We start from the raw sequence: 27,619 nt of genomic DNA on the forward strand, positions 1-27,619 counted from the left end.
AGACCTTTCGCCGTGTTGTCCAAACTGAATTAAAATGGAGAGGTCAGAGTATAAGCGTTTGATCAAATCCAGCAAATCTTGCTCAATCCCCATTGTATCCATTATGTCCCACAGTTTTGCTTTGTTCACCATATCAAATGCACTGGACAGATCTATAAATGCTAAGTGGATAGGTTCCCTTTTGGCAATAACATATTTACTGAGGATAAGATGTAAATTTAGGGCCTGATCCACTGTGCCTAGTCCAGGCCTAAACCCATATTGAATTGGCGATAAAATGTTTGTCCTTACAACCCAATCCTCGAGCCGGGTCAGAATGACACTCCCCAAGTTGGGCAACGCAAACAATGCCATGTTCACGGAATGCAGATGTTCCTTTTTGATGCAAATTGACCCTAAGCTGGCAGAATTGGGTCCCAATGATGCTGTCTCGCTAGTGAATGCTTTACTTTTGGTGACAAATTTGTCAAGGACTTAGGGAAGTACATCGCCACTTTCTCCACCCTAGACAAGGCTCAATCCTCTATGAGGAAGATGTTTAAGAGGGGCCTTTTTCTCAGGGCCAACGCTATAGGGGTCGAGCGTCAGGCAGCGGATACACCCAATCCTCCGGAGGCTACAACCAACAAGCCCAAGGTTTTTATTCCAGATTGGGATTCTACCCAACAAAAAACCATAGTGGTAGAGGTCACGGTTTCTGCAACAACAGAGGTGGCTTCAACTCCTCCGACGGAAATTCCACAGGTGAGAATCATTCCATTTTCAGAAGTCTTTTTAGGTGGTCGGTTGAAAGATCACGTAATACTATGGGAGCGTATCTCTCAAGATCCGTGTGTTCTCGAGACAGTGCAAGGATACAGAATAGAATTTTATGCCACTCCTTTTCAGGGGTCTCTTCCACGCCCCATTCTTTTTCCCAAACAGAAAGTTCTTTCATGGATGATGAAATAGCGATTCTTCTGCAGAAACGCACCATTTTCCGTTCCAGTCGACACCCTACAGGTTTCGTCAGCTCTATTTTTCTGGTTCAGAAAAAAGGAGGCGGCTCTCGCCTGGTTCTCCATCTGAGAGATTTCAATTCATGGTTAGTTTACCAACATTTCAAGATGGAAGGCATCCATCTTTTGAGAGATCTTCTTCAAGAAGGCAACTTTGTAGTTCGCTTAGATCTCAAGGACACTTACCTCACATTCCCTATATTCGAACCACACCGCAGTTATCTTCAATTCTGTTGGCGAGAGCGTTGGTATGAATTTGCCGTCCTTCCTTTCGACCTTTCTTCTGCCCCTTGGTGTTTTACCAAACTTCTAAGACCAGTGGTTCAACTTCTCAGAGAAAGAGGAGTCCGTCTCATTATTTATCTGGATGATATTCTGATCAAAGCACAATCGGAGGAATCGGTCCTTCTTCATCTTTCTTGGACGATTCAGCTTCTTCAGGACCTGGGTTCCTTATCAATTCGGACAAATCAGTTATGACTCCATCCAGAGTTATCGAATTCTTAGGCTTTCAGGTAGATTCCATCAAAGCCCAATTATTGTTGCCTCTGACAACGAGGACTTCCATCAAGAAAGAGTTGAGGAGACCCCTTGCCTCTCCTACTTTATCATTGAAGACCCTTGCGCGCTTGGTGGGTCTTTTAGCCTCGTCCATCCAAGCAATCTTTCCAGGACCTCTTCATTATCGTGCATTACAACGGTTGAAGATCTTGCATCTTCGCAAAGGCTATCTTATGCGGAACAGATTGTTCTGTCAGTAGAAGCCAGAGCCGAGATCAATTGGTGGTTGGCCCACCTGAATTCATGGAACGGCAGAGCCATCTTTGCATCAAGCCCAGAAGTGATTATAGAGTCGGATGCCAGCCTTTGGGGCTGGGGGGCTCGTTGTGGTCCGGTTCATATGGGTGGCCCCAGGAGGAGTTGAATCTTCATATCAACTGCCTAGAGTTACTGGCGGGAGCATTTGCAATGCGCTCCTTATCTCCTCGCCGAGCGAAATGTATTCTTCGGATGGACAACATTTCAGCTGTACAGTATATCAATCGTCTTGGAGGGACCAGGTCCCGTGTTCTAGTGGGAATCACGGAGGAGTTTTGGCAGTTTTGCCTACAACACCATATTTCAGTGACTGCGGAGTATCTTCCGGGTCGAGCCAATCAGATTGCAGACTGGAATTCCCATTTTCTCAGGGATGGCAGGTAATAGCAACGGATGCTTCAAGTCTTCACAAAGTTGAACCTTCAGTGGGGTCCTTGTGTGATAGATCTCTTTGCCTCGAGGCTCAATGCTCAATTGACTTGTTTTTTCAGTTGGAGACCAGATCCTTTGGCGTCGGGGGATGGATGCTTTTCTCCAGGCTTGGGAAATGGGGATTCTTTATGCATTCCCTCCATTTGTCATGATTCAGAGAGTACTCTCTCAGGTGAGGAGGCAGAAAGCGGAATCAGTTTTAGTGACTCCCATTTGGAAAGCACAACCGTGGTTCCCTGTGGCGATATCAATGTTGTGTGCTCATCCAGTTGTGATCCTGCCGGACCCTCAACTGCTATTGGACCCAGTGGGGTCCCCACATCCTCTACTAGAGATGGGGCAGTTGGCCCTCATGGCGTGGAGAATTTCCGAGACGCTGGCAGGTGTCGGGAGTTTCGGACAACGCAATGTTTTTCTTGTCCCAGTCTTGGGCTCTTTCCACTCACAAAAGATATCAGTCTTCCTGGAAAAGATCAGTGTGTTGTTGTGGTGAACAAAGTGTTGACCCCTTGGGGTCCTCCATTGCTATGATTGTCAATTTTCTGTCTGACTTAGCCGCTCAGGATTTAGCATATAGAACCATCATCAATTTCAGATTGGCGATTTCAGCGGGTCATCCCTTTATTGAAGGGAAACCTGTGGGGGAGCACCTGTTAGTTTGTAAATTCCTTTGTGGAGTCAGAATGGTTAAACCGCCTCTGCCTAAATATTCTTCTCTTTGGGATGTAGATATAGTCTTAAAATGTTTGATATCTTGGCCGTGTAATGAAGATCTTTCTCGCAAACAGCTCTCTGCGAAGTTGACTATGTTACTGTGTCTTTTGTCCTGTCGGAGAGTGTCAGATGTACGGGCACTGGATATAGCTGGTAGAGTATTTACTCCTTCGGGAGTTTCTTTTACTATTTCCAGTCGTACAAAAACCGCTTCCAGATGTGGTTCTTATCCAGCTTTTCCTCACAATTAAAAATTGTGTATTGTGAAATGTTTAAAAGCTTAAAAGCTTATGAAGAATGTACTTGTGAAGTTTGTAGAGATTTTCATGGACAATTGTTGATTTCTCTCCAAAAGCTTTTTGGTCCTGTCTCTGTGGCTACTTTGGTATGATGGATTTGATGGCTCTTGGAGGAAGCTGGCATAGAGTTTTCTATGTTTGGAGCACATTCAGTTAGAGGAGCAATGGCCTCTAAGACGTTCTCTGTTGGTTCTCGATTAGAGGATATTATGAGAGCGGCTGATTGGTCATCAGATTCCACATTTAAAATATTCTATCATAAACGAATTGTACATGTGGTTACAGCGGTTGTAGATGAGCTTTGAACTAGCATAATCCAAGGCCTCCGGTCCTGACATAGAATAAAAAAAATTCTAGCTTACGCGTCAAGAATTTTCAATTCTATTAAGGACACGGAGGTGAGGATTATCCCGCCCAGAGAGAAAATACTGTATTATTAATTTTCTGATTGAAATTGTCATATGTATTATGATTCAATGATTGTGTACCCTCCCGTTATATTGTTTTCATGATATTATGTCAAGAGAAGGCTATTATTGCCATGTTTTCTTTGTTTCTAGGTACGGATAATAAAGGTATCTGATCGGTGTATTGGAGACACACGTCTTGTTGAGGTCCGGTATTCATCAAGAGGATAGTTGGGATCTTCGCCAGAGTTTGGTTCGTTTGAAGAGATTCCAGTTCCAAGGAGTCATGTACTTGTTTGGTTTTATTGCAAAGAAAGAGGAAGGACTGTGTTTGCAGAGACTAACATACAGGAGTCATCCCTTTGATTGGTGGACAATGGACTCCTTGGGTTCATGGGAAATGTAGTTTTTTTGGTTATTTAAGTTTTGATTGGCTGCTGTCTTTTATTGCAGTAAAGAGAGAGAAGCCTAATCCTCGGCTCCGTGAATTGAAAATTCTTGACGCGTAAGCTAGAATTGTTTTTAGTCCCTGCTGAGACACCATTGAATGCAAACGGAAAGTGCTCCAGGCAGCCTTCAGCCATGCTTTTATTTCACCTGTGCTATAGATTAAGGGGGCTTTCTTATTCTGCATGATTTCACAAATAAAATTGGTGGGTAGCAGACCCTGTTAAAATGTTATAACACAGTGCTTGCTTTGGGCTAGGAAGTGAGAGTTGAGGTAGTTGGACTCATTAAAACCAAGCTAGTGCTCAATTGCTTTTCTCACAGTCCTGTCCCACATAGCATGCTCCTTCCTTGCAGTTTATTGTATTGTGCTGCAATTTAGATAGTACTGCTGGCAAGATGTTGAAGCACTTCTATTAGTAGTAAGTTATTTACAGGGAAAAGAAGTGACCCAATCTATGGTATTCAGCACAGTTGGTTATCATCATTTCTTTTATATTTTCTTTCTTTCTTCAGGCTTTTTGTAGCATGCTGTCAGAGCCTCTTTGGAGTGCACTGGACAATGTAGGATATTTAGGGGGTTATTCTAACTTTGGAGGAGGTGTTAATCCGTCCCAAAAGTGACGGAAAAGTGACGGATTTACCACCAGCCGTATTACGAGTCCATTATATCCTATGGAACTCGTAATACGGCTGGTGGTATATCCGTCACTTTACTGTCACTTTTGGGACGGATTAACACTCCTCCAAAGTTAGAATAACCCCCTTAGTGTGGGAAAGCTAGAGGTCTTGACCATTGTTTTTTGTGGATCTCTCTGCCGTCTTCACACTTCACTTTCACTAACACCACTATGTGACAAATAGAAGTGTGTGGAAGGAGGGTCTTGTAAAACTAGGTGATATGTTTGCGATCTAACCCTGTGGTGTAAAGCAGTGGTTCTCAACCTTTTGACAACCCCCCACTTTATCATTACTAAAACCCGGGATCCCACCCCCCCTGAGTTATTACTGGAAGCCAGGACACCTGGTCTAAATATCATTGATGACTTGAATCGCAAAACAATACACAAACACACATTCATGAAGACATACACAAATGATTACACATTTTATTTAATTTCCAAACAAATATAAATACTAAAATAAAAAATTAATAGGAAGGTTGGAGTTTTTCTAAATTGAATTGAAGCCACACATTGTCCTTTTTATATTCTGTTTGATGCACCTGCACTGCTTGCATGAATCAATCTGAGGATACTGATTTAATTTTTAGCCTCCAATTTCAATTTCCTTGACTTTTACAGTCAATTTTAAATTTTCAGTTGTACTTTTAGCCAATTTATGTACACTTTGTTCATCTGCTGATATTATTTAGTTTTCTAAGCAGTTGTGGGCCCCCTAAAGAGGCTTTGCAGACCCTGAGGGGTGCCCGGACCACGGGTTGGGAGCCACTGGTGTTAAGGGCTTGGATGAAGGAATGTCTTTGGCTTGGTGATAAACATTGTTGAAGGATATGGTGAGTAGTCTGATACATGAAGAATGTCCCCCCATGTAGACAGAATTGTTCTGTTAGTTTGGTGAGCAAGAGAAGACGTCCTTCCTCAAAGAGATCACCCAGTGTTAAGAGATTTTGAGCTATGCCAATGTGCCATTCTCTTTGCCAGAGATCTTTGGAGGCCCAGAAGGGGGAATAGTTGGAGAGTATGGAGTCACCTGGTTAGAAAGGTGTACTGTACCGTAGCGCGACCTGGAGGATGTGAGGCTATGAGCAGAGCTAGCATGTTTGCCACCAGAAGTCCATTTAATTAAGCTAGTCAGATGAGGCACACTTCTGTACTTGTGTCATCAAGGGATAGACATTTAAACCAGCTACTCAACCATTGTAGCGTGGCAGAAAGGTAGGATAGTATAGTTCATAATGAGGTGCTTGCAGACCACCCGCCTCAATGGGAAGGAGGAGCTTGGCAAGGGTCACTGCACCATTTGGAGCACCACATGAGCTCACCTATTAGTATGTCCAACCAGAGGAAAAACCTTGGGATTTCATGGGTAAGATTGAAAACTAATATTATAGGCGAGGTAGAATTCACCATTTTCAAGAGGGCAATCTAACAGATAGGGACTAATAGGAGAGTCTTTCAGAAATCCATTTGGGAACTGAGGATTGTCATTTCGTAGTTCAAATAGCTGTCCAGCACATCTCAAATACTATTGTAGATTCTCGTCCCTAGTCATCAAAATATTACTTCGGCCCATTGAAGGGGACACCATCCCAGATTTATCTGGCTTTCTGTGATATTCAGCATGAAGGAGAAGAATAATAATTTTAGCCATATAACTCTGAGGCAGCAGCAAAGTTGTTAAAGATCTGAATGATCCCGGAAGTTTCTCCTATGAAATCTTTAAGGTATTTAAGAACATCCTCTGCATATAGGGAAATAGAATGTGTCCTGTCTGCAAGTGGCATACCCCTATCTGCCCTTAATCATACTGTGAAGGCTCCATGGAGAAAAAGCTGAGGGGCAAGAGGGAACCCTGTCTTGACCCTCTGCCTATTGCAAAGGAGGGGAAATAAGTTTACCCACCTGTAGCCATGCTGTGGGGTACGTGTATAGTACCCTGATAATCTGAATGGTGTGGGCTCCGAAACCAAAGTTCTGCAGGACCTTGAAAAGGTAGTCCTAGTACGAGGTGTCAAAGGCCTTTTTGAGATTGAGGCTAAGGGCCAAAGATCGGGCCAGGTCAGAAGAGCTGTTTCTAGGAGTCTGTAGAGACAACTGGGGTTAATTGGGGGGGGGGTGAGAGGTTGGTGAGTCTTTGTGCTCCTAATGGATAATTTGGGAAGGGGAGGTAACTTAAAGGAGGCCAGACCTTCCCAATAATTTTCTGTTGTGAATGCTGATTCATGGATAATAGGATGGATTCCTTTGGGGACATCTTGGCTTAAGCAAGTGATTTCAGGCAGACACTATCCTCTAGCACTGGCCGGTTAATAGCTAGGAGGTCTGGGTATTCATGATAAAAGGCCATTGGTTTCAGGCATCTTGCCAGCTGTGAGGTCTCAAATGATCACCTTGATCCCTTTGGGTGTAATTAGTGCCTCAATGTCATCCCTGTTGTGTGGGAGAACCTGGGGCAGTGGAAGAGCCTTAAGGAATTCAGCTATTTTGGCCCCCCAAAAATCCCCAGGTTCTTCACAGTGTAGGTGACTTGAAATCATGAAAGCCTAGTAGGGTTTGCCATTAAGTAAACACTGAGGTGTCTGGTGGGTTCTTGAGCTCAATAATTAGGACATGCAATGTGTCTCAAGTGGCCAAGCAGGCCAGCAATTTACAAGCCTTGTTCCATTATGTGAGCATGTGGGAAATGTGTGCTGAATCTCCAAGACACCTGAGCTTCTCCATTAAGGAGGTCTTCTGGGTTTGGCCAGTAAGGAGTGCTTCACGTAAACTAGGTTCACCAATAATCTGATGCTCAAGTTCACTTGAAGCTGCTTCTGCTTTGGACAGTTCCTTAAGTGTCTTACTGACATTTGAGCTCTCCTGTATACAATTAACACTGACCGATACCTTGTAGGCTTCCCGCTCTGTTGAACGAGATGCAATGGACCTTGTGTTATCTTAAAAATAATCATGGATACATGTCGCAAGTTTGTTCCAGAAAACGTGGTCTTCAAGGACAGCACCCTGAAGATGCCAAGAGTGAATATGAGGGAGGGTCCTGTCCCATAGGAGGAACATTATTAAAGGGCTATGGTCCAAAATGAATCTGTCTGAGGAGGAGAAGTTTGAACAAATTTGAGTCGACCATAGGATATTGTCAAGACCTATAGACAAAACTTGCAGGGGGAATAGTAGAAATATAAGCAAAGTCCTGGGTTATGTTGTCTCCAGACATCCATCAGTGTTCTTTGATGGAGCCAAGTTTTGAGCGACCATGTGTTGCTAACTGTAGATGTCTGTGGTAACTGAGGTTGGGATCTAGCTTGAGTGTGCCCGATAGCTATGGAAAGAATACAGGTTGATTTGAGTTTGGGCATATATACCCCCCAGTACCAGCAGGAGTCCATACAGTACGTTCTCCACAAGAGCAAATCTACACTCAGGGTCTATAATCATGGACTTCATGTAGAATGAGACTCCTGCCCTGACCCAAAGTAATACACCCCTGGCGAAGGCAGAATGGAAATTGAAGAAAATGTGTCCTTGCTATGTTTTTCAAAGTCAGGGACCCTCGGTTGCCACCATATATATCTCATGGAGAAGTGGCAAGAAAACTCTTTGGTGCTTAAGGAAGAAATGTTTCTTGTAGCACCTACTAGCCTTGCGCATCCCCTGAATATGCCAAGATATTAAGGTACAGAAAGCTGTTTGAGGAGCTGGTATATTAATTGAGGGTAGAAGTATGTCATAATTGGTGCAGTGATGCTAATCGGCGGCATGTCAGTGCATGCAGTATGTATGGTTGTGTCGGAGCAGAAATCAGCTGCAGGGGGCGTGACCAAGATAGCGGCTGCAACAGACATGCTCAGAGGAGCTCTGCTGCTGGCCCGAGAATGATCCTACAGTAATCCCCCGCTGCACACAGCAACTGACGATGTTTACTGCTCTGTCTGTTTTCCCCATGGGGATCAAGAACATGCAGTCTTGAGCGCTGCCACGGCTCCGAAGTAAGGTACAAAACAAGTAAGGTAGGAGCTGAGGCCTATGCAGTGATAGAGTAGATGCAGTCTCACTGCATCTGGAGACCACACGGTCATTGGTGAGAGGGTGCGGATGGCGACAGGACTTAGCGTGCCGTCCCTGAACTGAGTGGTGCATGGATTACTGAAGGACAGGGACATCGGTGTAGCTGCAGAGTGGGCAGAGGCCTGGTGGGACCTCCAGGCGGAGCCTGACAGCAGAGGAGGTTCCCTCACTTTGCCCATACTTGTCCTGGTGTGCCCCACTGCTACAACTGATGCTGGTTTTCCTGCAGACCCTCTGCCTTGTGGGGACCATGAGAAGCACTGGCAGATGGCCATGCTACTCTAAGATGCCGTGTTAGCCCGCTGACTAACCTTCTTGGACATCGTTCATACCCGCGTGGATTCTGCACCTGCAGGCGGCCTTGTGTGGGTTGGCAAGGGTGCCCTGGTGATGTTATTGCCTCTGCCCTGGGGACCTCTGCAGTGATCTGGCCCATGATGGCTTAGGTGGGGCTTCTGTTACAGAGGGAGACACCTTGTTGCCTACTGTGCTCCCTATCTGAGTGGCTTGCCTGTTGCCCTGTAGACTGTTGCCGAGGTACGGTATAGGATCGAAGGGTGCCTTCTGCAACTCGTGACCTAGTGCCCACCTGTGGTGGGCCTGGAGGAGAGGCCATGCAGAGCTGCACCTTGAGACAACGAGCGCCACACCTACTGGTTGGCTGGCTCCCAGCTGGACCTCCAGATTTTGGGGACTTTGTGCCTGCTTGGCTAGACTTCCTGGCGGGATAGACACACAAGGAGTAAGTACCTTCTGCTTACTACTGCCCTGCAAGAACGTATTAAGGTGCACTACATACAGGGGACAATACCTGATTGGGGGATTTTACCCTGGGAACCCTTCTAGGGAGAGTTGATGCCCCCCTGCCAGCTGTGAGTTCAATGTACCTGGGACTCCTGATACCGTACAGTCAATACTGCACCATCTGGGGGCACTGTGTGCTGCCTTCTGCACTGCCTCCCACCTTCTGATTTCTCTGCATCCTCTTCCAGGCTGTTTAGCAATATGGAGAAAGACGAGCCCCATGAGGGGTGGAGGGGGTGTCACAGCAGACCAAGAAGGATCAGTTCACAGCCCTTGTGGCCGGCGCAAGTAGATACTGGGAGGTCACGACGATCCATAAGGCCCCACTGGAGGCATCCAGCGCGGCAGTACAGGCCAAGATAAACACTGTTTTGAAAGACTTTGGATTCCTAAGGGTCCTTCTCCACGCCGTGGTGGAGAGCACCATTGCCACAGAGCAACATGTGACCGAACTGCAGGGTGAGGGCAATACATTGAAATCTGCTTTTACCGAGCTGTCTGCAAAAACAGCGGACCTGGAGCACAGGGCAGAGGATGCGGAGAGGCCTTCCAGACTCTGTGACCTACGCTTTTTTGATTTCTGGAGGGGGCAGAAGGCCAGACGCTTGAACTCTTCCTTGAACGCTGGATAAAGACGCCCTTCCAGATGCTGCTCTCCCCATTGTTTGTGATTGTTCGAGTACACCGAGCTCTCGCCCTGCTACCACCAGTAGGAGCGCCGCAACACACTGTTATTGCGAAGATGCTTAACTACAGAGACAGGCGTGATTCTCCGGCTGTCCGACAGGCTTGGGATCCTGCTTTTGATAATCTTGTAATCTGTATTTTCCTGGACTATACCAGACTAGTGCAACAGATGCAGATGTCCTTCAGGGACATAAAACAAAAGCTGTACGCAATGGGCCTGCGGCACATGCATCTCTGTCCAGCCAAACTGAAGGTACTTCATGCGGATTGTACACATTCTTCACTTCCCTGGGATTGGTTGGAGGTACATGGAAAAGGCCCGGAACTTAACCCTACGCGCTGCAGGAGACAGGGCTGCAGAGGCCCATGTTATTTGGCTGCCGAGGAGGCGTAGGCGGCGAGGTGGGCAGGCCTTTCAGTGTTCAAAACGAGTAGTGATCTCTTGTGGTGGTAGTTTGGACCTGGAGCACCAGAGGTCAGACTGTGAGGAGGTGAGGGCACTCGTGGAGGCAGTGATTGCTTCTAATTCAGAGGACAGTGGGGTTGATTTAGTGGAGGAGACCCTGGCAACAGGGGAGACCTGAATCATCGACGCAGATGGTCTCTGTGTGGACTATGTTGATGACACCTGTGGGGCGGACTGGAAAGACGGGTCGAGGATGTTGGCACTGGCCGGGAGACCAATACTTTTGAACTTTCTCCTTGTATTGGCAGTGGTTGCTGGTTTGCGAGTGCCGGTGTGTGAACTCGGGCACTGGCGCCCCCACGGTAGCTGTGTTGCTGATTCACTTTGCAAGTGAAGGTTGCATGTCTCTGGGGCGACTGCAGACACTGGGTGAGTGAGAGTGTTTGGTGGGAGTGTGGTGTGTCAACTGGTGCCCCCGCACCCCATTGCCCTTAGTACTAGACTGGTTGTGTGGGACGTTAAAAGTTTTGCAGTGAGTGTTGGATGACACATTGATCTGTTTGTGAGTTGCATCAGGGAGGAGTTCTTGGAAGTGTCAATGTTTGGGTAGACACAAGTTGCTGCTTTTTTGTGTTTAGTCGGGGTGTGGAGAGGCTCAGTTCAAGGTTTGGTTGAAATCTGGCAGCATCGATGGTGGGGATGCGGGATAGGGGGGATTGACACAAGATGATGGCGCTCTTTAAATTTGTCACAAGGAATGTCCGTGGGCTTAACTCCTAAGTCAAACAATACAGGGTACAGATGTATCTTTGCAGATAAGGGGTACAAATAGCAGTGTTACAGGAAACACATTTAATGAATAGTGAGGTCCACGTGGTTCACAAGAAATGGACAGGCCAGATGGACTCCTCTACTTATTACAGCTATGCTCGTGGGGTTATGGGTGGCCCCACAAGTTAGCAACACCACAAAATAAATTGATGGATGGAGTGTTGAAAGTTTTCGAACTCTCACCCCCAGTCACGGATCTCAGCTTACTCCATTGTTATTTTGCTTGCCACGTCACCCCAGTCTGGACACTGTCATTCTGTGTTTGTGGCTCCAGTCCAGATGTTGAGGGTAGGTATCTCCTTGTGCATTGCTTACTGGCTGGAGTGGAAGTCTAGTTGTTCAACGTCTATACTCCGAACGTGGATGATGATGGAGTCTATCTGGAATTAGCAAGGGAACTGCTCCCATATGTTCGTATGCCTCTTGTCAGGGCTGGCGATTTCAGCTGTGTGCCAGATAGCCACTTAAGCCGGCCACATACTAAACCACATATCACGGCTGCCCTACGTGCTGTGATGGAATGCATGCAATATATAGATGTTTGGCATGCAACACACCCTGTGACGCAGGAATGCCACACACAGGACCTCTAGTCACCTAGACATATTCCTGGTAACAGGCAGTGTGGCTGCTGCCACAGTGCAGATTTGTTTCCTGGGTCACTTCCTTTCATACCATGCTCCGCTGCTGTTGGAGTGGGGGGATGCATGGCACTATTCTGCGGGCCCGCCTCCATCTTTAGGAGAGCTGTTGTTCCAAGAGGAGCTTTGTGAGGCGACTGCTGGATACTTTGATACGGATTGGTTTTCAACTGCTTGGCGAGGGCTAGAGTGAGACACTCTGAAACTAGTGACATGCAGAGAATGCTTGTCCAAGGTTGGCGGCAAAATGCAGTAGGACCCACCACTCTAGCCAGGGCAGGTAAGTTACACACCAAAGAAAACCTGTGCTCACCCCCTGGTAGCTTGGCACAGAGCAGTCAGGCTTATCCCCAGAGGCAATGTGTAAAGCGTTTGCGCAACACACTTACACCAGTGACACAAAAAATACACCACTAAAGAGACTCCACATAGAAGTATATAAAAAGTATTGTCTAATATTTTAAATACATACATCAAAGACCATAAGTGACATAAATGCATACGATATATGCATATTATGTAAAACCTTGTTGTCCTGGTCTTTAGAGGACCTAGGCGACATCATAATTGCAAAAAGTGTAAAAATATAAGTATTGCAAATACATCATTAGATCACAGAACCTCATAGGGTATAAATGTGATGCAGATTGTACAGTTACGGATTAGTACCTATAATCTTGCTGATGCATGTAAAACTAACATTATACCATGCAATGCAGTCAGTTTTAGTAAATGAAGGCACCATTCCATCACATTAGTATGAGTATTGAAATCTAGTTTAGGAACCAGACACATGAAGCCTCATTTGAAAGCACTCCTGCAGGGCGGTGGGGGCCTCCGTTGAAGATCCGCCCTGTTTAGTGAAATCACAAAACACGTACCCCCCAGGTATGGCATATGAAGTCCCAGGGGTCGAGTAGGATACACGCATGGTTGAGGATTGCAGGGCAACCGCCTTGGGTCCCTGCGTGCCAACTTCAGAGGGGGCCGCTGCCCACAGACGCACAGTGCAGTGGCAGGAACAGGGGCAGCCTTTTGAAGAGGCTACTTCCTGTAAAGGAACGTGGACTAGTGGTACTTCTGGGTCAGCCCCCGCAAGCGAGGGAGGCTCGTGCTCGCACTAGCCGTGTGGTGCGAGTCGCTTTCAGGGACACACCGATCCGGGGCAGCCCCTTTCTCTCTGGGCAGAACACAGATCTGCTCCCTCACATGGCCTGTGGCTTCTTACTCGCTGAAAGGCAGTGCTGAGGGTGGATTCCGACGTGCTGGTGAAGGAAGCCCACTGGCTCAGGAATCATGCTGGGTTAAATGGCGCAAGTCACTTTCAGGGGCACGCCGGTCCCAGGGGCAATGTAAAGCTCTCACTACGTGCTAGGGAGCAGCAAAACAGCGCTCCCCATGCACTGATAAAATAATAATAAAAGGATGGCTTGGTTGGCCGAATTCAGTCTTACAACCAGTTCTAAATAGTCTAGTCACAGGTGGCACTTGAGGCACAATGCAGGGTGGCAGGCCAGCTCATCCGGGCAAGTGGAAGGCGGAGATGGCGTTTTTTCCTCACAACCCCACAGTGCCTGGGTAGTCCAAGGTCAGGGAGCAGATGGCAGCAGGATGACAATCAGAAAAGTAAGCAAATGAGTCCTTTATGCCACCCAACAAGTTTTAGGCAGCAAGGCAACAGCAGAAGAGTAGTCCAGATGAGTCTTGTGCAACACAGCAGTCCTTCTGACATCCGTCCAAGTTTCAAAAGTGCTCTCAAGATATGGGGTCAGAGCCCCTGTACTTGTATTCCAAAATGTCCTTATTCAAGGGGTGACTTTAAAGGAACCCTTTCAAGTGTAACACAACCCCTTCCAATCCATCCCTTTCTCCAGACATCAGTAGGGGATAAATCAACCCTTTGTGTGACGGCAGGACAAGGCCTATTGGCATGTAAGTTGTGAACTACCTCTACCGGCCTAGGAACACTCTCAGTATGCAGATGGATGCAGATGCCTCTCCTGCCACACCCAGCCCCGCCTATGTTGTGGCTGTCTGGAAAGTACACACAAAAATGTAGCTGCCACTCTGCACTGAAAGTGATTGGAGACAGGCTGCAAAACACACAAGCACAAAGAAATGCCTACTTTGTAAAAGTGGCATTTCTAAAATATAAAATCTAGCTACACCAGTAGGCAGGATTTCTGACTTCCATTCCAAACACACCAACACTACTGCTTCAGATTAGAAATTACTACTTGAAAATATAAAGAAATTCCCAATGCTAACCTATGAGAGGAACAGCTGTCACAGTAGTTAAAAACTAAATGGACTGTTTGTCACTATTAGGACATGCAAAACATAAAAGTACATGTCCTACCTTTTACATACATATCACCCAGCCCATAGGGCTACCTAGGGCCTACCTTAGGGGTGACTTAGGCATAGTAAAAGCGGAGTTTAGGCCATGGCAAGTTATTTGAAATGTCAAGTTAAGGTGGCAGTAAACTGTACACGCAGGCCCTGCAGTGGCAGGCCTGAGACAGGTTTGCAAGTCTACTTCTGTAGGTGGCACAATCAGCGGTGTAGGCCCACTACTAGCATTCGATTTACCGGCCATGACTATATGGTATACCACTTTAAAAGGGACCTACAGGTAACTTAAATAGGCCAAACAGGTGTAAGCCAATCATGCCTTGTTTTAGGGGAGAAAGCATATGCAGTTTAGCACTGATTAGCACAGTTAAAGTGCCCTGAATCCTAAAGCCAACAAAAAGAAGGTCAGGAAAACAGGAGGAGGAAGGCAAAAAGTTTTGGAATCCCCCTGCAGAAAGGGCTATTTCCAACAAGGAGGGTGATAAGTCGGGGTGGTTGCTGTCCTGGATGCTGAAGAGGGAGCACCAGCCCCCACTCGTGCTTTCACTGCTGTCGCCAGACGGGACAGCGGTCAACCCTCAGGCCGGTATCAACTTGTTTCTGTGAGACCACATGGCAGCCGTTAACTGTGGGGATGGGCAGATTCCTCCCCAGGATGTAGTGGCGAGATTTCTAAATGATTTAGACCTGCCATGACTGACTGAGGCAGAGAGAGAGGGGCTTGAGGAAGCCATTTAGGTGGAAGACTTACCCGAGGCTGTCAGCGCAATGGTGCGCTGCAGGGCCCCAGACCTGGATGGGCGCCCTGTGGAGTACTATCAGACATTCGGAGCCCTCCCATTGTTGCACCTATTGGATACCTAACAAGACTCCAGGTGACATGGCACTCTATCATATTTTATGAGGGAGGCACATATTTTCATGCTTCCGAAGTCTGGCAAAGACTCCATGGACCCCAGCTCCTATCGGCCCCTGTCCATGCTAGGGGTCAACACTAAAATCCTGGCTAAGACCCTGGTGATGTGCTTGGGGAGGGTAATAACCAAACTGGTCCTTGAAAGCCAGTGAGGCTTTATGCCCCAGACGGGAATGCAGATGACTTTGCATAGACTGCCTCATGTACTTCACTCTGTGGCTGGCACAGACATAAGCTCTGCAGTAGTAGTGTTAGATATTGAAAAGGCCTTTGACACCCTCAGTTGGGACTACCTTTGGTAGGTGTTAAGGAGGATGGGATTGGGCCTGGTGTCTTTATCGTGGGTTTAGCTGTTCTAAACTTAACCTGCGGTTCCAGTCAGTTATAGAAAGGAGTGCTATCCAAACATTTCCTCATAGAGCGTGGCATTCAGCAGGGTTGTTCCTTGTCCCCACTTCTCTTCACCTTTGCGATGGAGCCCCTGATGCTGAATCTACACCACAGCATGGCACGGAGGAGCATTGTGGTGGTGGTGGTGGGGGGCACCTATGTCTCTGTCTAAGCAGACGCCAGTTACCTAGAACTTTTAGTGGCTGTGTTATTGGAGATAATGGCTATGCAATGAACGGTATCTAGCCTGCACGTGAGCCGCCAGAAGTCTGTACTATTTCCATTGGCTGGGGTGGCCGCTGCTGCCCTCCCTATGGCAGGACTCACCTGGGAGTGTGACAGCTTCTGCTACCTGGGTATACTAGTGACTCATTCCGCCGAGGCCAACTACACTCTGAATAGGTGGCAGTCATTACCCGGCTTGAGGTCTTGATTTTTCTTTGGATGACCCCCCCCCCCCCTCCATCATGGGCAGAGTGGTCGTTGAACAGGGTAGTCATGATGCCACCCTGCCTTTATGTGCTCAAAATTCCCTTTGTTGAATACTGCAAGCTTTTTTTTTTCAGGCTGAACAGCCTACTGGTCTCCTTGGTGTGGGCTAGTAAACGGAGTAGTGTGAAGGTAGAGGTGCTGAAGCTTAACAGAGAGCTTGGAGAACTGGGGTCTCCCTGGCCTGCAAATGTATTATTTTGCAGGCCTGCTGCAGTATGCTGTACAATGGTCTTCGGATGGCTCAGATGTTGAGAAGGCTCTGCTTGCAGTTTGGAGTCTGGGAGTGAACCATCCAGGGTATTGAATGAGAGGATTGAGGGTGCCGGATGACTGCCCATTCATAGGTAGCAGAAGTGCAGGAGTGGGCAGTCACCATTGTGCTTCGTAGGGCCCCGGATGCTACACTATTGATCCTTCAGTGGCTGCCTGCTTTTTTAGTAGATACAACAGGTAATGGTTCTGATACAGCAGTACAATGGGGGATGCTTCAGCAGAAGACTTAGATCTCAACTGTACATTCCTCATGTTGGAGGAGGCGCAGACTTACTTTCAGTTAAGACCCGGTCAATTCTTACAATATGCCAAGGTCTCACTTATTGCTTAGGAGATCTGGGTTAGCTACTGTTAGTCCCGCATATAGAAAGACGTGAAAGGCGACGGAAGGATGTCAGAAATCCACGATCGGTGGTTGCCTGACCTTACGGATGGTGAGTGGAGAAGGACATTTACACAGGTGTGGAAAGTCACTAGCAATGCCCGTTTCAAGCTTACGCATTTCTTTTACTTGCACCGTACCTACCTAACGCCCCAACAGTTACACGCATTTAATGCTGCACGCTCGCCAGCCTGCCCCCGATGTGGTGTGACACCAGCGGCATTTCTCCATCATGACCTGGGACTGTTCTAAATTACGGATTTACTTACTCTCTTACCATATAGAGGCCTTGGTCAAACACTGTCTCCTGGACGTGCTTCAATGGCACTTTGGGCAAGTAGGACGGATAGGTCAGATCCAAGTGTAGCAGGTCTGTTAGTTTACTCACAGGTGGAATGAAAATGGTTGCAAAGGAAACACTGAGTAGCTGGGGAGATTTCAGTCAGCCTCACAAAGGATCAGTCCAGATTACAGCTGCAGTAGGATCCCACAGCCACAGCATGAGCAGCCTAGTCCAGCCCTTGTGTATTCACTATTCTTCTGTGCAGGGCTTACAATACATCAAGGCCCCAAGCACATAGAAGTCAGATGGGAAAAACAATGGGTCACTCTGCCAGCCACACGATCCCACTCGCACAGAGCTCAAAGGATACTGTATTGTATTGTATTGTAATAGTATTTATATCGCGCTTACTACCCCTGACGAGGTGTCAAAACGCTTTTCGGCGAGTAGCATGCTACTCCGGAACCCAAGAGGAATTAGTAGTGGATTAGTATAGGGAAATATGAGTTCAGTTTTAGTATTTTTAGGAGTTAATTTGAGGAGAGGATATGAGAGTTTATTAGTTGGAATGACTAGAATAATGGAGGGATAGAGGAGGGAAGAATCCAGAAGTGTTAATTGGGAGTTTATAGTAATAGGATGAGGCTTGGGATGAGTAAAGGAGAAATAGAGGAAGGAAAAGTCTGTGGAAAGGGTTAGGGAGATCACAGGAGCAGGAGGGGTTTTCGATGAGTCAAGGTGAGATACATGAGGGAGAATTGATTAGGGTTGTTTGAGAGATCATGGTAGTAAAGTGAGGTTTGGGTGAGTTGTATGTGGAAGAGGAGGGAAGAGCTTAGGCAGGGTTATTTTGGAGATGAATGTAGTAGAATGGGTTTTGGATGAGTCAGATTGGGGATGGAGGATAGATTGATGGAGACATGACATATGGTGATAGGTAGACACAGTAAAGGTTACAACAGAGTAAATTTATATTATGTTTATTTGTAAATATATATTTATATATGTATACACACACACTTTAAAATCATTTTATTTTTCTTTTATTTATCCATTATTATTAAATTTTCTTTATTTTTTTACTTTAATTTACTTTTTTGAGTTTTATTTATAGATTTTATTTTATTTTTTATTTATATACACACACATATACACACATATATATATATGTATATATATATTCACATACATATACAAATTTAATCGTGAGTAAATATGCATTTGGTAAACAGGTTTAAAGAGTATGTGTGTAATTTATTGTTATAACATAGTAGCAATTACATATTTCCTAAAGAACTATACATATCTAGGATATACACATATTCAGATTAAAAATATTTATCAACACAGGCATACGCAGTCCATTGCTGTTTGAGTATGGTGGTGTGGCAGTGGGTTGGTGATAATAAGGACTATGAGGCTTGGGTGTGTGAGAATCAATGATTTTATTTAGGGTTCTTTAAGGATACGTGATTTGTTCAAGAATATATGGATGGCGTGCTCTTCATATTAGAATGTCTCTTCTCTCTCTTTTCCAGGTCCCCTCTTGACTGGCAAAGATTTCTTCTCGGGCTCCCAGGCGCACCGGAAAAGAGAAACGGATATAAAGGGTAAATCGGAAGGTCATTATTAGTAGTATTGGGGGGGGGGGAGGAGAGAGAGAGAGAGATATACATACATATATACATATATATATATATATATATATTTTTTTTTTTTGTGCCCCTTTTGGAAAGTGTGCTGAGTTGGAAAGTAGTGGGTGCAGAAACAGTCACCTCTTCGTGTTCTCTCAGACTTGGCTTTTTGTTCCTGAGTGCTCTTTAAGAAATACTAAATAGTGTTCTTTGTTTCTGTGATTTAACTCCTTTTTTTCTTAGGATATTCTTACATTTTTCAGAGTACTCTACTCCTTCATAATGCCCTTCTTCTCTTTGCCCTCTCCAGATTCTCCCCTCCCGTCTCCCAGCCTCCACCCTCCCCTCTCCCGTCGTTACTCTTCCCCTTCGGTAAGACTTTGTCCTTTAGGAAGGACCGTACCTTTGTTAGCCACGTCCCTCTGGGGACGTGGCAGAGTTTGCGTTCTTCGTCTCCCTTTCCGGCCCTAGGTTGGCCGTTTTCCTCCAGGGTATCCTCGCTTTTCTCGGCGTTGCTCTGGTCTTTCGTTCCCCCGTTCTCCTCGTCTCTGTCGGTGTTTTGTTCTTCTTTTGCGCGCCGCGCGCAAAGTCTGTCCTCTTTTTCAGTTCTCTCGGGAATCTGGATATCTGGGTTCACTAGGCAGCTTCCGGCGTCAGCGTTGCCCTGACACCGGGACGAGGCGTCGTCCCCGCCATAGAATCGGGGCATTGATTCCGATTCTGGGACGCCTGGAGCTGGGTTATCGGACAGCCGGCTACAGGTGGTTATGAAGGAAAGAGCCAATTCTTGAGTAGTCTTCTGAAGAAAAGATATTTATCCGTGGATCTTATATTTGGGGGTAATGAATTCCATAGTTTGGCTATTTTAACAGAGAAGGATGTACCACCTATAGTCTTTTTCTTGTATGGTAGTGTTTTAAGGCAGGGTGCCAGTCTTGAGCTGAGGTTTCTTTGTTGAATGTATTTGGTTATTTTGTTTCTGATAAAAAGTGGTCCTGTTCCATGTATAGCTTTGTGTGTGATACAAAGCAGCTTGAAAGTGGATCTTCTGGCACCAGGTAACCAGTGTAGTGCTCTCAAGGCAGGGGAGATTTGGGCTTGTGGCTTTTACATGTAATAGTAGCCTCGCAGTGGAGTTTTGAATACGTTGTAATTTTTTCATAATAGAGAAGATCCATGGTAGAAGCCATTGGCATAATCCAGTTTGGATAGTACAAGAGAGATAGTAGCCTGCACCTTGTATGGAAATCCGAGGTGAGGGAAGATGCGTCGCAGAGTCTTCAAGGTGATGAAGCTTGTTCGTGTTAATTTGTCCACTTAGGCATTCATAGTTAACTTGGAGTCTATGGTAATTCCGAGGTTTTTAACTTCCTTGGATAATTGAGGAGGTGGTCCGAGATCGTCAGGCCAGGTGCACAGTGGGTCATACTTTTTCCAGTCACCACATATGAGAATATCCGTTTTGGAGGCATTTCGTTTGAGATGGGTCTAATTCATCCACTGATCAACAGCTCTGAGGCAACTGAAGATCTGTGAGTTTTCAATGTCATTGGGACATTCCAGTTTAAGTAGTATTTGTGTGTAATCTGCATAGTTGTAGCATGTGAGTTGAAAATCATTGATCATTCCTAGTAATGATATCATGTAGATGTTGAAAAGCAAAAGGTGAGATGATTGATCCTTGGGGGACCTCTGCTTTTGTGGGATAGGGTTTGGATGAGAAGGGGAGAGAATAGATAATGTTAGTTCTGTTTTGAAGGTAGGATGTAATCCAGTCGAGAACAGTCCCTTCTATACAAGCTTCATGGAGTCTTTGAATTAGGGTGTCATGGTGAACTGTATCAAAGGCAGCCAAGAGGTCCATGAGAAGTAGTGCAGCAACTCCATTGCAGTCGACTGTGTTTTTAAGATTATCCCAGATTGCTATGAGTGCCGATTCAGTGCCTCTTTCTGGGTGGAACCCGGTTTGGTAGTATGAAAGTATGGAATTGTCTTCAATGAATTGTGACATTTGGGCGAATGCTGCTCTTTCTATCAGTTTGCTCAGGAAAGGTCCATTCGTGATTGGTCTGTAGTTGTTGGGGTCCTGCGGGTCTAGGTTTGTTTTCTTTAATAACAAGCATATGTATGCCTTTTTCAGATCTTCACAAAATGTTACTGTAGTTAGAGAGTTGTTGATGATTCTTCTTACAGGTGTGGCAGTAGAAGCAGATAAAAGAATATTCTTGAAGATGTGTGGTGGACAAGGGTCAGAAGGGCAACCGGAAGGCCTGCTTGCTTTGACTCAATCCATAAATTCACCTTGTGATATTTGTTTGAAGGACTGTAGAGACTGAGTTGGTTTATTCTTAGAGGGGATTTTAGGAAAGGGGTTGGCGCTGATGGTTTTCTTCTGCTTCAATTAGGAGAGTCCAATGTGTCTGTCTTGGTTGTGTAATGAGTTGCCAGTTTGTGAGTAGTGGGATGACTTCCTTCCATGCATTTAGGTTTTTGAAATTCATTGAGAATTAAAACATTATTTGGTTTCAGATTTAGCATTTTGTATTCTGTCTGAGTAGTAGCTTTATTTAGTTTTTTTGATTTATGATTTGTATAGTCTGTTAAGTTTGTGTAGCTGCAGTTTGTCTTGAATGTTGTTTGTTTTGAGCCACGTCCGCTGCAACCATCTATTTTGTTGCTTTATCTTTTTAAGTTCTGTGTTTCTCCAAGGTGTTGGTTTTCTTTTGTCCTGTTTAGTTTCTCTGGCATTTACGTTCTTTTCCCTCTTACCTTATCTTCTTACTTTGTGTTTTCTAGGAGAGCTAGTGTTTAAGGACCGAATTTAAGTTTTTCTTTTGTATTGATCACCATCGTTTTATTGTTGTATAGTTTAATTTCATGTTACTGGACTTAAGAACTGTCAAAATTTCCTGTTCCGTGCATGAAAAGCCATTAAAAAGGTGCAATATCGTCAATGTAAATTTCACCCAGACTTCCTCAAAGAAACAGCCTTTTAAACTGGTTGAACTAGATATTCAAGGGGGAGATATTAAGTGGCTTGTACGAGCAACATCGCGTGCATATTGCGAAAATGTAAGGATGAGCCGCTGTAGGCTCTGTATGTAGAAACCCTGACTGTCTACGGTTCCATTCTCAGACTCCATCGCGAGCTCTCTTTAATGAGATGAGCTGATTTGTTTTCTTCTTGTTATGGACAATTAGAAAAGAATGATTGATGTGAAAGGCAGTCAATACTGGCCAGCTAAATGCTAACTGACAAATGCTCTAATTTTTAGAGTGCTATACTAAAGGATAACTACTGGACATAAAGGAGGCACCCTCAAAAACAAAATATAAAGGAGCAGTTTCACAGATAAATCATTAACGATATGAGAGGGTCTGACCTGTCCATCCTGAGTTTTACAACCCACAGGAAAGGACTTATCAAACCACACTAGACAGTTTGATGTAGGGTGATAAGGGCCCCGAGTCCATCAACATTACTAAGATTGTAATCCTGTCAGAGGGAACCCCCAAATAAATCAGTCGGGTTAGGTGTCCTTTTTAGACAGTCCGAGCTACTGATGATACTTATGTATATATGTTTTACGATTCCGCTCCACCATTGCATTTACTATCGTGTGTTTATTGTCGGAGCACACCTAATGATGAAGCTTGCCACTATAAGTGGGTAAGAGTAGTATATTGAAAAAAACATTGGGATCTCTCTAGAAGGTGGACACAAGTGAGGTTTCAGAAATCTTTTCCTGTTATGTGATTAGAATTGGGAGAGTAGGTGATGATTATTCTCCTCTTTCTTGTGCTCAGTTTTAGCCATATACATGATTAACAAATGTCCCAGATATACCACACACAGGGTTAAAAAATGTCACATTTTCTGGAATACACATTGCACCGAACACAACCCAAAAATTACTTTTTAGGAAATTCTGCAGTCATAAGGTTAAAATCAATGGGAAACAACTTTATCTCTCATGCTTCTCTGTTGAGGGTATGTCCCTACCCAAAAGGAGACTTGTTATATCACCCACCCAGTGCGTCACCTATGGGGGTATTTTCCATAGTATAATGCTGTGGGGGCTCTCCTCAGCAGAAATCCATTCAGTCCAGGAGATTAGGACTGCCCTTCTGATTAGTACGTGAAGGGGATAGTCACTTGGCCGGTTGTATGTGCAACCCCATAGATTGTTGAAAAATAGGGGCGCTGTATGGTTGCAGCATGAGTGAATGCCACAATGGATGAAGTCACTGTTGGGTGCAGAGAACTTGGTCCCATTCCATTGCAGAAGGAAGGGGGCCCAGTACCTCTCCACGTGGGAGGGGTTCACCAGCAATGCCAATGGTAGTAAATCCTGAGACAGCCCGCACATCTCCAAAAGGGGCAATGTCCCTCATAGCAGAGGACCCACCCAGCAGAGCCCCAATAGTTCCCCCAATCACCACGCCCACCAGGCGATCCAAAATGGTGGTACATTTTAGGATGGGAGAGGTGGCCCGGGCATTCTGTCCTCAGGTGCTGGAACTCCCCAAGTGGCTGCAGCATCTCCAGCTACAGTCCAGATCAGTCGGAGTGGCTGGTGATTGCCAGTCACAGCCCACCTAGGGCGATGCCCTGTTTGGAAGGACAAAACGAGTGTAAAGCATGCAGGCCTGTCTAATTTAGAGAGACCCCTGCAAGTAGGACATAGTGACCCGATTCTGGACTGGGTGGCGTCTTCGGGGCTCATCTCAGGACTCCAGGCTATGTGGCTGCATCCCTGCTGCTGCTGGCGTCGTACTCCATGAGAATGGGATTGTATGCAGGGGGCAAATGCCAGGTTAACAGGTTACAGACGAAAGAGACATTAACTTGCTTTCGCAATGTTGGCAGCGGTGGCCATGCCACCTAGAAATGCTGTCTCTTAAGCCTTCACAGTCTCTAGCATGAACTATGCTGCTTGACTCCATCTAGGTGACAAAAGCAAAAAAGAACAGATGATAGACGGAATGCTGAACAAATCAAACATTCACCCCCAGTCACAGATCTGTGTTTAATTTAATCCATCATTTGTTTTCTCACCATGCCACCCCAGTTTGGACCCAACCATATGCAAATCATTCTTGGTCCTGCTCCTCTTGGGAACAGTCCATCCCGAACTGCCAAGTCAGGTCCTCCCTGGACCGGAAACAAGCAACCTGGGACCAGTTTTGGGCTATCACCCCTCATCAACCAGGCTAGCTTGAATCCAGTGGAACAACGAGCACAGGACCCATGTCTGGACATACGCTTAGGGTGTCAAAAGCAAAAAGAACAGATGATGGACAGAATGTTGCTCCATTGCGGCAATTACTTAGAGACTGCTGAATAGTCAAAGTGTGGAACATGTCTTTTTCATACATGATGCTCCGTACAGGTGTGAATTCGGTAGCCGTAGACTGATCCCAGCTTGTAAGGTGGATGTAGACCCGGTTGGGCTGATGAGGAACAACAGAACAGGTGTAGACCAATGCAGTCACCAAGGCAGTTGCAGGCCTGACTGGGCTGATGCGATCACCAAGGCCGCTGCAGTCTAGACAGGATATCTTGATCCACTGTTTCAAACTTTTGAACCAGTTTGAAGTTGCTCCCTTGAGCTCTTGCAGCATGGGCACAATTAATGTGGGAGGTTTCTGCATCTGAATGTCATCAGCCTCTCTGAAGCAGTAAATGGGTATATACAAAAGGTTAGGCCTAACCCAGGAAACGTCCTAACACTGAAAAACAGAATCAGCTGTCCCAACCCTTACCCCTGCCACCCATCAAATAGCAGTACTCAGGAAGAAATAATCTGCAGCCTTTTTCTCATAAAGTCTTCATGGAATCTCTAAAGGTAGTACTGTCTCCATCCTCTGCACTTCAGTGTCTGGCTGCCCACCCTCCAGCCACAGGAATGCAGGTAATGTACATCCACTGTTTGGAGAAACTGTCCTCATCCTCCATCTTGTGTCAAACAAGGGACAACTACAGTGAATCTCATTAGCTTCAGTACTGTAACTCATTCACTCGCAGGCAACTACTGTTGCACATGTACTGCAAGCGCACTCACCCAAGATCCACACAGAATGTCAGTGCAGTGTTTTGGATATTCATAAGCAGTGAATCTTTTTGCACAAGACAGCCAGTGGCCCATTCTCTCGCTGACTCAAATAAAAAGATCTGATCACATTATCAACCTCAAAACATGGTATGCTACTAGTATTACTTTATGTACTACATCTAGAACAAGAACAGCATTCCTATCTTCACTATGATGGCATGCTTTGTGTGAGCTTCCAAGTCACAGGACAGGGCTTGGACTTCTTTCTCACTGTCAAAAACAGGCCTAGGTGTCTGTGTACACACTAGGCTAGCTTGATGCCAGGTCTAAAATATTAGAAACACATGCAGTCGGGCACTCCGGACAGGGGAACCAATGTACCATACAAGAGAGAATCTGGTCCGTTCTCTACACATGCACACTCGAACTTAGTTCTCGTACAAGCCATGAACGAGTGATAGTGATGGGCGTTTTAGAAGCACAAATAGATAACAACACATTTGAAAAGCAGCGCTCGTGCACTGCTATGCTAGACCTAAAAAAGGAAAACTGCTTGTTAAACGTAGGCGCAGCATGTGGCACACATTTACCAAGTAATTCGTACACTCCAGGCTCGTTCAGGCTGCTCCTAATAAAGTTTGTCAATAAAAATCTGCATATTTACCCATCCGCACAATTTGAGATAAATGCTCACACCCACTCAACTCTTAAGTGGTCCAGTTCAGAGTGTGTTATTCCGCATTTAACTATTTTTCTTGATCCTGAAATTCAGGACTTAAGCAGCATCTCAGCTTTGATTAAAACAGAACTGCTCACAGAAAAGGCTTCGTGACTCGGCATGCTAAACTCCCAGAGTAGTAAGTACTATGTATGGCTTCCTAGAAAAACTGTGATGTGCATAATAGTTGGCGTTGCTTGCTATGCATCATTGTTTTTAAATCATCAGCCTTGCAAAGTGCCACACATCTGGGATTAGACTAATGCAAATTGTTAGCACTTGCCTCATTTCTGCACTGGCGCCACACTGTCACTCAATTCTGAGAGCTCTTCCTAGCCCTCTTACTACTACTACAGAAACCCAAAGGCAATGATATTTAAAATGAGGCCTTATGTCGTGTAGCCCTGTGATATGGGCAAAAATAGATTTCATGGAGCAGTTAAATTGCCATATCCAAGTTAGAAATGCCATAGATTACCTGGATGTTAAACGTTTCTTTCACGTCACATAACATCAATGTCATGGATGCAACAAAATAGTTCTGGCCAGGTGGTAGCAGCTCATCGCCTGCTCCATGATGATAAGTGAGACCAAAGACAGAAGACGGACACACGGGCAGCATAGAGGGGTATATGGCATGAAATAGCTATTTGAGTGGAAACAATGCGGTCACCTAGTGGAGCCCACTTGGGATATCCTCAGTGTGTGCTGTGTTCTCAGTGGAAATCAATGGATGCTTTTAATAATTCTGCGGAATGTCGATCGCATGAGAACTGCAACACTTGGGCATGAACCTATCCACTAGCAGAACGCACCTGTCTTGCTTTCTCTCTAATATATACCCATATTTTTTCCTTTTTTTGCCTCCCTATCTCCACATATCTATTTAAATATGTGTATATTTATCCCCTAGACTTTGCTTGCTACAGACAGACTGCCCAGTTCATAACCCTATTCTTATTCTCTAAATTGCCCTCATTAATTAGTTCTTCTGCCTGCAACTCACTCTTGCAGCACTTGACCTTTAGGGTGTATCAAGGCAGTCCTGCAGTGCTTGGCAGACTGCCGAGAGTGTGAAGCAGACAGTACGTCTTAGAGGTTAACCCACCTTATGATAATGCCAGTCACTTGAGGCTAGACCTCGCCCACTTTGGTTCTCTGTTGCACAGCTTTGTAAAATGCCTGCTGTGATGATGAATTGTTGCCTGGCCCACCATACAATTGTGTTTTAACACAAGCGCTGTGCTAATGGACATCCATTAGTGATCCAGGGGTTGGCCAGCTCTTTCAGTGAAACCTCCGGAACTTCTGTTTGAGAAAAATATTGTGCTTTTTGATATTTCTCACTTCATGGATTACACTGCTTGGTTTTGCTAGCAATAAAGTGTCACACTTAATTCAATCAAATGTCACACCTAAGCAGGCTTTGACCATGGTAATGCTGCACATAAGGGCTCTGAAAACTTGGCAGCTATGAATCATAAACTTTTCATCCAAAACCCAATTTACAAACATTTTTGCTAAGCGTAATATATGAACCCCCAGAAACAATATAACACAACCAGTTATTCATCTGATATCCACCCAACAAGTGTAACTCCTTTTCCAGAAACATTCAGTGTTCCAAACGGGTGGGAAAATGCAGTTTTCTAGAATTGCATTTGTCCCTTCCAGCGTGGCTGTGACAGTTGTAGAAAGAAAATATAAAACGTGGCCGCCAAAGAATATACACCCATTATATATGATAAATATATATAGGCTAATGCTTCCAACATTGCTTTCTCCTTACTGCAACCAATGTGTTTCTTTCTGCTCTCAATGAATATGTGATTTGCCTAAAGGTCTAGCTTTTGTCAGACATCAGTAAAGAAGCATTATATTTGATTG

At 45.4% G+C, this 27,619-nt stretch overlaps 1 protein-coding gene across 2 annotated transcripts in view; it reads left to right on the forward strand.

Annotated features, from left to right (window-relative positions):
- ADAT1 (adenosine deaminase tRNA specific 1) overlaps window positions 1–27,619 on the forward strand; it is a 250,049-nt gene that overhangs the window by 16,710 nt on the left and 205,720 nt on the right. Inside the window, exon 2 of one of the 2 annotated variants that reach the window (XM_069217496.1) lies at window positions 18,863–18,934. The exons of the other annotated variant lie outside the window; for it this stretch is intronic. The gene's annotated coding sequence lies outside the window, so the exon portion shown is untranslated. The remainder of the gene's footprint in view (window positions 1–18,862; window positions 18,935–27,619) is intronic. 2 annotated transcript variants of the gene reach the window in all.

Source organism: Pleurodeles waltl, chromosome 12, assembly GCF_031143425.1.
Source record: "Pleurodeles waltl isolate 20211129_DDA chromosome 12, aPleWal1.hap1.20221129, whole genome shotgun sequence".
Classification (NCBI taxonomy): domain Eukaryota; kingdom Metazoa; phylum Chordata; class Amphibia; order Caudata; family Salamandridae; genus Pleurodeles; species Pleurodeles waltl.